The sequence below is a fragment of the Protopterus annectens genome, chromosome 11.part0, assembly GCF_019279795.1.
Source record: "Protopterus annectens isolate FY-2018-M chromosome 11.part0, PAN1.0, whole genome shotgun sequence".
Classification (NCBI taxonomy): Eukaryota; Metazoa; Chordata; order Ceratodontiformes; family Protopteridae; genus Protopterus; species Protopterus annectens.
In genome coordinates this window covers 978476343-978490248 of record NC_056745.1, presented here as the reverse complement: position 1 = coordinate 978490248, position 13906 = coordinate 978476343, and the positions used below count along the sequence as shown (strand labels likewise).

At 38.7% G+C, this 13906-nt stretch overlaps 1 protein-coding gene across 1 annotated transcript in view; it reads right to left on the bottom strand.

Moving 5' to 3' along the window:
* The window catches only part of SFMBT2 (Scm like with four mbt domains 2), a 2938510-nt gene extending 2932271 nt beyond the window's left edge, over window positions 1–6239 (bottom strand). The window contains exon 1 of the mRNA XM_044088354.1: window positions 6052–6239. The gene's annotated coding sequence lies outside the window, so the exon portion shown is untranslated. The remainder of the gene's footprint in view (window positions 1–6051) is intronic.
* Between the last annotated feature and the right edge of the window lie 7667 nt (window positions 6240–13906).

Here is a 13906-nt window from a genome sequence, read left to right as displayed (position 1 = left end):
AGAAGGTACCACCTAAATAGTAGAACAATTCTGTATGCATCTGAGATAAGGCTGGTGAAACAAACATTTACAAAAGAAATATCTATGAGGAATAAGATATAAATATCCATAAAAGTGATAAAACTACTACACTACTATTACAACCTATAACTGCAAAAAACTATTTAGTAAAATATTTACACTCTACAGTTTCTATTTTTGGAGTGTACCGTCTGACTTAAGGTGCCTGTTACTATTGCCATCATACTCAAAATAGCACCTTTCAAGTTTTACTCCTCAAGACTTGACTAATTTGACTTTTAATTTTACTAGCATTTGTCAGTGTAATGCCATCTATCTATACACTATATAGTCGACTACTGTCCACTAAATATGACAACTACATAGCTTAACTTATCAAAACCAAAACAGACACAGCTGGCAGACTCTAAGTGGAGACATTCACCCTAATCCAGGCCCACCTGATAACAGCACTCTGTTAACTAACCAGAATCCATCCCTTAACCCGTTCCAACTTGCACTCTGTTAACTAACCAGAATCCATCCCTTAACCCGTTCCAACTTCCTAGAGAGTCCAATGACCTGCTCAAACTAAATATGAATGTTAGTTACATGCATTAACAATAAAGTCCATGACCTTCATGCAAATATTTCCCTATATTCTCCTGACCTAGCATTACTAACTGAAACCTGGCTTAAACCCACACCTCCAATAATAAAATTCCACCACCTGGCTATAATATCATACGCAATTATCATACATCAAAGAAAGGAGGAGGTGTAGCTATACTATTTCAAAATCAACTAAACTTAGAAAATGTAAATACAGACATGCCAAATTTAACCAATATAGACATTATAATGGCCAAACTAATTCTTAACCACAAGAAAAAAGTGTCATGACAATTGGCTGCTATATACCCCCCTTCAACACTCCCATACTGGAGACCCTACTTCACTGGGCATCTGAGAGCCTCCAACATGAAACTATTATCTTGGGTGACTTCAACACGGATTGGTTAACTGCAACTCTTACTCCCTCACCAACTTCACCAACCTCTATGGCTTTTCCCAACTCATCCAATATCCCCATAGAATTGACAAAACCACCAAAATACAGTCAATACTTGACTGGATTCTGACAAACAGGCCAACATTAATCAGTCAGTCTGGATGCCTCCCTGATAGCCTAAGCGACCACCTTCCAACTTTTGCAATACGACATTGTGCCACTCAAGAAAAGCCAACCATTTACCAGACAATAAGAAACAAGAAAAACTTCAACCAAGCCACCTTTATTAATGCACTAAAAACTTGTAACTGGTCTCCCATTAAAAACCTCAACCTTAACGAAGTTGTACAATACTTCAACTCTACCTTCTTAGACATCCTAAACTCCCAATCCCCCCCCCAGAACTATCAGGGTAAAATCCAGCCATACTCCCTGGATGAGTAAAGAGACTAGGCTCTTCTAAAATCCAGAGAGAAGGCCTGGATCCACTGGCACAAAACCAGTTCCCATATAGACAAGCAGGTATATCTTGAACTCCGTAATAAATCAAAAAAATATGTTAAATTGGACAAAATTAACTTCTACCATAATATACAACCAAATACCAAAACAACCCCCAAAAATTATGGACATCTATTAATAACATTCTCCATTCTGGAAAATCAGGAACTCCCACTCCTACCATAACTGATAACTCCCTCAATGTTGCCACAGCTTTTAACATATTCTTCACCAAATCCATTCTTGCTCTTGCTAATGCACAGGACTGCCCACCCCTGAACCAGATACCCAGGTACCATAATGATATCGAAGGCTTAACATTCCAACCTGTCTCTACTGACTTTATTAAGAAACTACTAATAAAACTAGAACCTATCACCTTAGCTGCCGACAAACTAATAGCAGAATTCCTGAAGACAGCTGCTGATGCCCAATATCAGAAAATTTTGAATTTCATACATTATACCTCTCCACAAAGGGGGTAACTCAAAAGAATTAACTAACTATAGCCCCATAGCAATACTCTCACCTATGTCCAAAATATTAGAAAGATATGTACACTCACAACTCATGGACTACCTCAACACTCACAACCTTTTCGCAAACACTCAAGCATGGCTTCAGGCCCTATCATAGCACCACAACTGCACTTCATTCATCCACACAGTTAATAACCATAGAAATAATGGCAACTATGTCTCCGCTGTCTTTCTTAACATCTCCAAGGCTGATGATATGGTCAACCACAACAAGCTGATTAACTCCCTTTGCAAACTAAATCTTAGTAAAACTACTATGTCCTGGTTCCGAAGCTACTTAACAGGCACGCAGAAAGCAGTTCAATGGAAACAAGAACTCTCTCCTCTATTACCTGTCACTGTAGGAGTGCCCCAAGGCTCCATCCTTGGACCTCTACTGTTTTCTGTCTTCTCTAATAAGTTATTATCCCTGGCTCAAGTTAAACAACAAGGCTTGTCTTCCATAAACCTGTCCTAAACTGCACTCCACATTTGAATTTCCTATTACAAAAACTGCATCTTTTTCAGAACATATTCTATCTTAGGTTATGACTGAACTAAGTTAGATCACCTGTAAGCAGGAAAATTAACAGATTGTAAAACTAACACATAGGTTCATAGGTAGGTACTAGGCTATTGGCCCTAGGGCCTATACAAGCCTACCTAAAAAGGTACCCTGGCTTTCGCCACCCAAGAACATTATTTATCTGTGCCCCTGTCAAGCAGAACCACAGAAGTGATCCCCGGGGGTGAATCTCCTATTAGCCATCCAATCATCAAGATTTTTCTTGAAGAGTGCTAATGAGGAGCTCTGTTTGACATAGATAGGTAGTCTGTTCCAGAGTATGGGAAGTCTCTGAGACAGGAATCTGTCCCTCCAGCATGTTCTGTTTATTATGACAACAAGGTTTAGGTCCCTAGAGCGTGTAGCTCGCAGGGATTGGGATTTCTTTAAGTGGAGCATGTCCAACAGCTCTGGGTTTAACATAGCTTTGTATGTTAGGCAGAGATCGCCTCTGAGTAGGCGATATGCGACGGAGTAAAGCTGGAGTTTTTTGAGAATGGCTGAGTAAGGAATCTGTTTGAGGCCAGTAATCCTCTTTGTGAGGTATTTCTGCGACCTTTCCAGTTGTTGTAGATGTCTTGTCAGGTACATACCAAAAGAGACGTTGTACTCTATAATGGGTTTAATAAGTGATGAGTAGAGGGGAACAATGACCTCTTTTTTTCTGGATGAGAAACCTTTTGTGATGAGGTGTGCCATGTAGAAGGGTTTCCTGAACACTGCGGTGATGTGATTATCAAAGGAGAGACTACTGTCCACCTGTGTCCCAAGGTCTCTTATCACACTTTCGGTGTTAAGTAGACTACCGCCTATGTGGTAGTTCTTTGGTACAGAGTTTTTACCAAAGGGGATGACAATGCACTTTTTGGCATTGAGCTTGAGACCATGGCTTTGACACCAGGCATCTGTCTTAGTGAGGCCCTTTTGTAGGATGTCCACATTGTTAGGAGTTTTGATTATGGATCCTAGTTTGCAGTCATCTGCGAATTTATTTAGCCAAAGACCTTCTGTGTTAGCCTGTACTTCAGAGAAGTAGATACCAAACAGGAGAGGACCCAGGGCTGAACCCTGTGGTACTTGTCTGATTTGGAGTCTGCTACTTTCACAGTGTGGGTTCTGTCAGTAAGCCAGTTGGCAACCCATCTTGTGACATAGGGATTTATACCTAGGTTAGAGAGTTTATCTATAATTCCAGAGTGGGGGATGGTGTTGAATGCCTCGGCTAGATCTAGATAGGCTGTGTGAACCACCTTACCCTCATCTATGGCTTTGGTGACTACTTCAAAGAAGTCCATCAGGTTTACGAGACATGATCTGCCTTTTACAAACCCGAACTGTGTGGGGTCCAGAGTTTGGAGATCTCCAATATCTTTGTTTACGAGTTCCATGATGATACGTTCCATGGCCTTGCAGACCAGGCTCGTCAGGCTAATGGGGGGGGGGTAGTTCCCAGGGTCTGTTGCGGCCCCCCCTTTGTGGAGTGGGATAACCGTCGCGGTGCGCCATTCAATGGGCACAAAGCCTGAGGTGAGGCTATGATTGAACATGGTACTTAGGTAGGGTGCCATTTCATTCTGTAGCTCGTGTAGAAGGCAGCCTGGGATGTTGTCAGGTCCCATGGTTGCTGTTTTCTTGGCTTTGGAGAGTGAGGTTTTTACCTGTGCAGCCGTGATTACAGGAACTTTGCATTCTTCCAGTATATAGATGGGCCCTTTAGGGGGTGAGAGGGGGGTAAAGTTAGCACTGAACCTATCTGCCAGGATGTTGGCAATATCAGTTGGTTCTGTATATTTGGTGTCATTGTGCTGTAACTCAGAGCAGATCTGAGTGTTGCCATTGAGATTCTTGACATAGCTACAGAATGCTTTGTGTGATTGTCTTTAGAATCAGTGGCGATTTTGTTTTCATAACTAGCTTTGGAGGATTTTATGAAGGATCTCAGCCTCTTACTGAGGCTGACCAGGAAGTTCCTCCAATCGTGGGATTTTACTCTTGTTTTTGCAACAGTTTCTTTCTTCTGTTGTAGAGTTTGTTTATGGCAGAAGACCACCAGATTGGCTTCCTTTTTTTGGAGGATAGCATCTTGGTTCTGTTTGGGATAGCACGATCCATACACTCGTGTAAGTGCTTATAAAGTGCATTTGTGTAGGAATCAGCAGTCATACATCTATTGTGCATCTGCATGGGTATAGTGAAGTTTGCCACTTCTGTCTTAAGAAGCGTGAAGTTGGCTTTGGAGAAATTTTTTACGGTTGTTTTCCTAATTGGGGGGGGGTGGGAGTGGGATGTGGATGTCTAGGGTGATTAGCTTGTGGTCGGATCTGACCAACGAAAAGCTGACCTCTGGTGTGGAACACCAGTCACCCATGTTGGTGATGACCAGGTCTAGGATATTGCTGCCCCTGGTGGGGGTGTGGATAAGTTGATGCAAGGCGTTGGAATTAATGATTTCCAGAAAACGTTGAGCAAAAGAGTTGGTAAATGACTAGTTTTCCCAGTTAGTGGTAGGGTAGTTGAAATCACCCATTATTAGAGTGTTGGGTTGTACCTTAATATTTTCCAGTGTATTAAGAAAACAGAAGTGGGAATCCTGGGGCATGGTGGGGGGGGGGGGGGTCTGTAGCAAGATACAATCTGGATTGCAGTTTTGCCCAGAGTTAGTTGAACTTGGATAATCTTGGATGCATTATGCTGAGCAACTAGCTTGGAGGTGTGGATATCCTTAATGAATATGGACATGCCTCCACCTTTATTGTTTCGGTCCGGGTTTGGTGGCCGAAAGGTGTGGTATGAATTATAGCCTGGTAATGCAGGAGTGCTCTCTGGAGCTTTGAACCAGGTCTCTGTCACTGCACAGATGTCAATGTTCTCCATTTTAAGGAGTGCCTCAAGTGAGTGCATTTTGAGGTTTAGACTTCTAGCATTGAGTAGCATTACCCTCAGATTTTAATAAATGTAATTTGATTCTTTTAAGGTGAATGTCAGGTTGAAAAGACAGCATTTCACAAGCTTACCATGGATTACAATTATGCAAAAAAAAAAAAAAAACAAACAATGTTTATGACCCTCCTCTCAGTCACTCTCTACTGGATTTACTGAACAGAGCAACTCAGAACTACACTAGTTCGTTCAGCAACATGATGTATATTCAGACCAACATCTATTTTTACCATTAATCTTATCAACTATAAATTTTGCTAAATAGAAAGCATGTACTATGCATCCATTTTACAAAATGTGATTCAAAAGGAAGGTGAAACAAAAAGTACTAGAAGCAGCAGTCAACAGCAAGGTCTAAACTTTATTAGTTCTTACTGAAGCACATACTGAATTAACTGCTCCGACATACCTTTAAGACAGGATCAGCAAATAACATCTCACCCACTGACACACAAAACACTCTTTAAAAATGTAAATAACCTGTTCTTAAAGATCAAGTGCAACGTTTTACTTACCTCTTAATTTTTCCAATATTATTTCATGGACGAGGTCGTTTTTATTTCCGATCGTGGTTTTTGACGAAATCGCATATGCTGAGTGTATCTTAAGCATTTTTTACACCATATTTTGAAGATTTGCTCAACCGCGATAAAGAAACCGGTGTATGTTCTATTTCCTTGTTTTTGCGTAGTGCGTGTTGCGTCTTGACGTGTTAGCGGGGAAAATAATATTGAGGGAGTGATGGGGTGTTTTATTTCTTTGGACCTCTTGTCAGTTGGTGTTTCCTAAGTAGTTAGGGTTGCTACATTTTCGGATACCCAAAGGGGTATTTCCTACAGAAACATTAGATTTTGCAGTACAAACTATAGCCACATCCTGTAGAAAGGACTGGGTATCACTTTTTTGGCAAAATAAAACTTCAGTTTAGTATACTTTATTTGTAAAGAAAAATACATACAACTCAAAGATGTTTCAAATACTGAATAATAGTTTTATGGAGCAATTAACAAAAAGTTAGAAAATGTTTATTATCTTGAAATTCGTGTTTTTCCCTCCCCAATAGGGCACAAATGCCCATATAGGAACTGTCCTGCAAAAAGACAGAGGGATGGTAAACTCTATAAGAGGTTCGAATTAATACGTTTTTCATGCGGTGTTTATTTGTACTTTGTGAGAAGCATACCACTCAATTGTACCTCTTTTTGAGGAACGTACCTCATTTGGGGTATGAAAATGTTCATGCTCCTCGAAGTTCCACATTGAAAGGATTTGACACATTTTGTGTTATGAATTTTTTAACTGATGTCCATAGTAAATGCAAGTGAATCATATTAAATTTATTAAAAGATCTTTTTTATAAGTAAAGCCAGCATATTTTAATCATACCTAGTTGAAATTATTAGTACGCCATTAGTATGTGTTCCACATCATGAGGGCTGGTGTTCCTCATTTTGGGGATGGTAGGTTGAGAGCTATGAATAGAAGATCTAACTGTCGTTACATCTGTTAAAGTTTTTTTTTTCTTTCTTATTTATGTTAGAAAATGTATTGTAAGGCACTGTGGTCTTGTTATTAAGTTAAGTAATGTAAATGCATTATGTGTGTGAGAGAAAGACAGAGAGGGAGAAAGAGGTAGAGATACATTTCAGATGACACTGCGATGTGTTATTTGATTATTATTAAATGATGGTTTGGTATTATGTCTAAGGTGTTAACCTCAGAGTCCCCAGATACGTAGTGTAATTCTCTCCTTTAGAAAGGGAATTGGCAAGGTTCAAAATGACCCACAAGGCCAGCTCGCCTACTTAACTGTAACTATGAACAAATGTAATGTGTAGTAAAAAGACGTATTAAACGTGTAGCTCATACCTCTTAACTCTTATTGATTTTTACTCAAATTTTAGCTCTGCCCCTCTTAATCCTTTCTAAAACTGATGACTTTTGTAGAAAAGGTGGCGAATTATCCTGCCAATAATAAGTTATATTAATTCATAATCTCTTATTATTTCAATGTCTCGTGTCAATAGTACTAATGTTTCAAAATTGTTACTCATTTTCCTGATACTTACTGGAGGATTTGTTCCTGATTCGTTGGGGGCTACGGTGTAGCTTTAAGAAACCATTTTTTTCCAATTTGGTTTTACATTATTTAATGCCTACTAAGTAGTTACGTGTCATTTACTCCTCAGTATTTTGTTACTGTATAAAAGAACTAAGTTGCCTTTAAGAGTGTCCCGCGCGGTTTACTGAAACAATTCCTCCCACACGATGATGTAATAGTGCACACCCCTTCCCACCCTCATTACTTCAGATTCTCTTCGTTCCCTCGCGTACTTCAACTTTTGTGTCCCTGACTTTTAACTCAGGAGTTTTAGCTCTCTCCCTAATATCTTCTAAAACGGGTAACTGTTGGAGTTGGATGAAAGTAAATTATGCTTAATAAATAATGACAATAATTAGAGTTATAGGCTTCTCTTACTTCAGAAAATGTATTTATATTAATACGTTATCTTATACTATCAATGCCTAAAATTAATAGTATTAATATTTAAAAGTTTCCCCGATTGCCCCTGATTTTGTTGAGATTTCTCCGTTTAGCTGAGAGAGTTATGTCCCCCACGGAAAATTAAAATAGCGCTCAGAGCAACTGAATCAAAATGTATTTATTTTTAGGACCATATGTATAAAGTTTCGTTTCAGAGTGACCTGCATTTGCGGTTGGTTGTGGATAGGGAATAGTCCAAAGAAACTTGTTACTAATACCAGCCTTTTTGCACGAATGGAAAACCTTACTGCTACTAATGTTAAAATATTGCTGTGATCAAATGTTAAATATGCCAACACTGAATCATATAAAGGTCATTTACATGGCAAGAAATTCCCCCCTTTGCTAATAACACTGCTGTTGATAATAAATGACCGGCCAACTATTTTCATTAAAACTTAAATTGTAATCCGACCTGCTTGGCCAAACCTATACCTTTCAACTTCTGGCTTTGTACATAGCTTTCAACCTTCCATCTCCACTAGCCCGCAAAATGTGGAACGTGTAGTAATGGCTTACTATCAACTTCCACTAGGAAGGTCTTAGGGTGGTTAAATATGCTGGCTATAGTTATGTAAAAGCTATTTTAATGAATTAATATGATTAATTTCTGTTTATCATGGATATCAGTTACAAAATTCTTAACACTGAGTGTGTGACAGACCCCTTCAGTGTGGAACTTTGAGGAACATGAACTTTTTAAGACCCCAAATGAGGTACGTTCCTCGAAATGAGGTACACTAGAGAGGTTATTCAGAACATTACCCCACCGCGATTTTCGCGCAGGAATGGGCGTGGTCTACATGATTGACAGGACAAGCCCCTGTGACGTTGCATAGAAAACGCGGCTGAGTGACAAGCCATGCAGATTAGTCAGTGACTTGGTGAATATTCATTATGATTATTCATTCTAGGACCGTTGTTAACGCAGACTTCATGCTTTTTATGTTATCTTTACAGATACCACGATATGTGAAATAGAGATTAAATAAAGCGATCCTTATTTTCTACGTTGAAAAGTGTACTGTCGAAAGCACCCCATGTCCTGGGTGTCTGAATTGCTTTGTCACTTCAAGAAACAACAACCCCCCAAACCATAACCCCTGCACCCCCCCCCCCCCACTTTCTTTGCTATAATTTTGTGCAGTAATTGCTTTTGCAGTGGGATCCCCATCTTTCTTTAAACATATTTCTGGAGCTAAAGCAACAAGCAATATTCTGAGGCAGTGGGACAATAAATGTATGCAATAAAAAAGACCTCCCAGAAAGCTTGCCACCCGCACCTTTACAGAATTGTAATTAAGGCTAATAGTTTTTATACAAGCAGCATATTATGTGTTCGCACCCCTCCCTTTAAATATTTGTGAGTCTCAGTCTAATAGTGTAATATTTTTTTTATATAAATGCAGCATAGTCTGTGTTTGCCATAGTGTAATACTTTTTTATAAGTGCAACATATGTGTTCGTTTGTAGGTAAATCTGTTTGAATCGGTATAGTACACGATCTGCCAAATTGTGTAGTCTAAGAAGGAATATATCGAAGCTTTTGATCACTGGAAATTGGACTGCTCTCGTGTCACAATCCTGGTACCAGCAAATAAGAGAGAAAAGGCTTTGTATTGAAATAATTACAATGTTTAGTATACTCAATTTTTCTGACGATGGTATTCCGCTGTTTATTCAAAGCACTTTGGGCAGTCCTTGCTATTGCTCGTCTGGTGGGGTATTGTTCTAATACAAAACCCAGCTTTGCTCAAGAAATCTGGACAAAGCCTAAAATAATATGAGACCGTGAGTACTATGGACCAAAAAGCAGGGTCAAGTTTGTAAGTATAGTTCAAATTCACTTAAAAGTCGAGAAAATTAAAGGTAAGTAATTGCTATGTAAATTGTTAATCGCTATGTAATCCAACGTAACTGCTGTTTGTTTATTTTAACTGTGGAGCTTTTCTCCCCTGGCCTCCGCTGAAAATGGACCTACGTCCAGTCGGACACTCCCGGTCAACAAATATAAATAAATAAATACATTTTTTATCAACCCGCATTTTTTGAACAATGAGCAGCATGAAACAGTTTTCTGGCGTTATAGGTTGACTTTAATTTTCCACAAAAGCAGCATTTCTACAACAGGCAAAGCAAAATTATAAGCGGAAATGAGGGGTGATCAATGAAATCAGGATCACGAGAGGCATTGCTCTCAACAAGTCAGGGACAAAATTTCAACAGAATCAGGGACAAATCCAAAAGAAATCAGGGACACTTAAAATATTACTGCTATTAACTTGAGATATTGACAAAATAAGAGCATATGAATTAATATACACTTTCTGAAGTAAAAGAAGTCTATAACTCTTAATTATTCTCATTATTTACAACAACAACAACAATTCATTAAATGTAATTCACCACCTTTCCTTCAAAAGTCACTAGTTTTAGGAGGGATTAAGAGGGGCAGAGTCAAAATCATGGACAGCTGAGACAAAAATCAGGGGCAGTTGAGAATGCCCCGACTGCTGCAAAGACGTTGTGATAATTAAAAAAAAAAAACTGCACAAGAAACATTAGCTATGCAGCAAATTACGGACAGTAATGCTATTCCCCTACTGAAGGGGATAAACTGTGCAATTTAATTGAAAATACAGTTATAGACTTGTCCGTAATTTAATGCATAAGAATTGGCCACAGTTATTTCTTTTTCCCGTAGTACAGGTGTGGGCGTGCCCCTAATGATTAACAACAGTAAGGGGCGAGGATGGTATATGCAAATAAGCCCATGACTGACACGCAGATGACATCACGCATATATTACAGTGATTGATAGACAGCCGTTCAAAAGCTTGCACATTGACAGCTAGTGCGAAAGTTTGCAAGTAGTATCGTGCTAAAATTACTAAAACCCAGTAGTAGGAAATTTGCCACTTCTTAAATGTTATCCCCCCACCACATTGTGTTGGCTATCCCACCACACGATCTGTCATAGAACACACATCCTTACACGCGCTGGGGTATGAGACGGTTATGATATTTTGAAGTAGTACAGCCCTAACTGTATAGTCCTGTAATGTTTTTTCGGCCTCGGTGTGGTCAAGCTAGACCGGTACCGAGGTTAACCGCTTTTGCAACAAAACAATTCACTAATGCAGGGTCTGAAAAAGTAATATATTTTGTCTGGTGTCTTGTTTGATATAGCCTTTCGCAGGTGCGTGTTTGGGGGGCGGGGTCGCTGGCGGCATACCTCTCAGTACTATGATTTAGGCCTTCATCGACTTAAGTTCTTCTCTCCTTATACTTATTATTTTATTCGTTTATGCGTAATGTCACTGCTGCAGTTTGTTACACTCACAGGTTGAGATGGACGGGCTATTTCAAAACATTATTGTAACTGTATAAGTTTAAATATGTGGTATTACCTTCAAAAACGGCTGATTTCCGTCGCCAAACCTATTTTTTGCAGCAAATAAACGCAGTGTCTTTTGTCTTGAAATTCAGTCCGTTTTGAGTAGAACATACCTCCGTCGGTTATGTCATGTGTCAGAAATAGTTCGGGATGCCACTGTTGTGAACAATGAAAAGTGTCAATATAAAAGTTTCGTTGTATTTCACTTTTTTGCAGATCTGCTCCCAAGTACACCTTTTTAACTTTGGTGTATATGACTTTAAAGAAACCTCATGGCAGTGACAGTCGGGAGTTGAAGTTTTCCCCTACGTTTTACAGGGATGCGCGAATTGGGCTGCCATGGTAACAGCTGTTTGCTCAGCAAAGGCTGTGCTGCTGGGGTGAGATGAGTAAGAGTATGACAGTTTAAATAGCTGTCCCGGAGAAGTTCTCACATGACTTTTGGAGGGGGTGTGGGTGCTGTACAGTTATATTTCTGCTGTAATTGTCACAAAAAGTTGTAAATATTTTTATTGGCTAACTTGGTATTCTCCCTAAAAAATTATAAAAAAATGTTTGCTTCTTGCTATGTTTCTGGGAGATTGCACCAGTACACCATGAACGGTTAATTCTGCATATTTGCATACGCGGTATTCTATTTATCACTTTTAAGGTAATATTCCCTCTCAAGAATGTGGGACACTTGCTGATAACAGTTTAGTAAGAACTTCAGCTAGGAATTTCACAGGATGATTAACATTTCTTACTTTTTACTTCTGAAATGTTATTTTGAAAAGTTAATATGATTAGTATTCCTTAGTATTAATATCTGGGAGACTTTTTCAACGAGGAACGACTCGAAATGATTAACGTTCCCCTAAATGAGGTACATCAGAGAGGAATGCATTCGTTGAAATCCCTTTACCATAAAAGGAGAACTTAAAGTTTAAACTCATTGACAGCCAATTAATATTTTCTGTTTGTTAGGAGTTGATAAAAATGTTTTTTTTTTTTTGTAGCTGTCCTATTATTAGATGCTTCTTAAAGGAACGGGGGCATCTGATTTGCTAGATTTATTATCTTGAGGATTCTGACAGCTAACTTATAAGTGCATAGCTTTTTTTTGTAGACAAACACCTGCACTTCACAGTCTTTTTATTGGGTATGCCTACAGGCTTTGTGTACCCCTTTAATAAATATAGGGGTAGCAATTGTGTATAAATTAAGGTAATTGTTGCTGCATAACTTAAATAAATTTTAAACGTTCCATATAAGGAAGGCACTGCATTTAGCAAGTGCCTGCACTAACAGTTTCACATATGTGAAGTTTAACGTGCACATAAAAATTGTCTAAAATCTTTCAGAAATACTAAAGTCTGTGTAATACATGCACACCGTTGTTGGGTCTTTCGGCTTTTCCAGGTTAGGGGTTGCCACAGCGGAACTCCGGTCCCCTAATGATTGGTAGTTGATTTTTACGTGCCGAGTTACCAACCCTGACGCACAGCCTTCAACGAAGGTACGCCCATTCACGCACGTCTCCACGCAGAAGACGCTGTAGCTGAGAATCGAACCGGACAGCGACATACTGTGAAGCGACAACGCTACCACAGGATCACCACCGCGGTTCAATACGTGCACACTGTAAAGGTGTTAATTTCATGCATTGTCATGTGCTTCGTAATAGGAGCTGGCATGCCTATTAACAACTTGCCTTTCATCGTAGTAATAAAATGGTGTTTAAAGACGTGCATGAGTTATAATATTTTTTTGTTTCTTGTGATGCTGAATAAACAATACAGACAGTTTGGATGTACTGCCAGCCTCAATGAGGTATTTACTCTGACTGCTTTTAAGAAAAAAGACTGTTGCATGCTATGCAACTTCCACACCTATGCATTTAGTATGTTTAGGGATATATGCGTTATATATTACATTCCTCTTTTTGGCACTTATAAATATGTTTATACTGATAAAATTCAAGCTTAATGGCATTTTACATGTTGCATCTTCCATATTTGTCTGTCTGTTTAAATTGTAAATAGAAGTATAACTTTTCTCAGCTAACTTCTCCCACTCATTTTCTTATATACTGTCTGAACTTACAACTTTCTCTTATCCTCAATAATTTCAGTGTTTTAATTCAATAACCTTATTTCCTAAAAAAACATACACTTCTTGCAATATGAAACTTTCCATCATTATCCTTGGCTCATTCTTACATTAGTTAAAATGTTATCAGTTGTGTAACAGTATGTATAACTCCTACTGTACTGATTATATATTGTAATTGTAGTCCATATTAAATTAATTATTTAACCATCTTGTGAATTTGATTAATTTTAAAACCTTCTTTGTTAAGTCACCTCTAAACTTAAGAAAAATTGTATGCATGCATATAATGTATGTGTCTGTGTGCATATATATTTTATGATGTGTATTTATTATA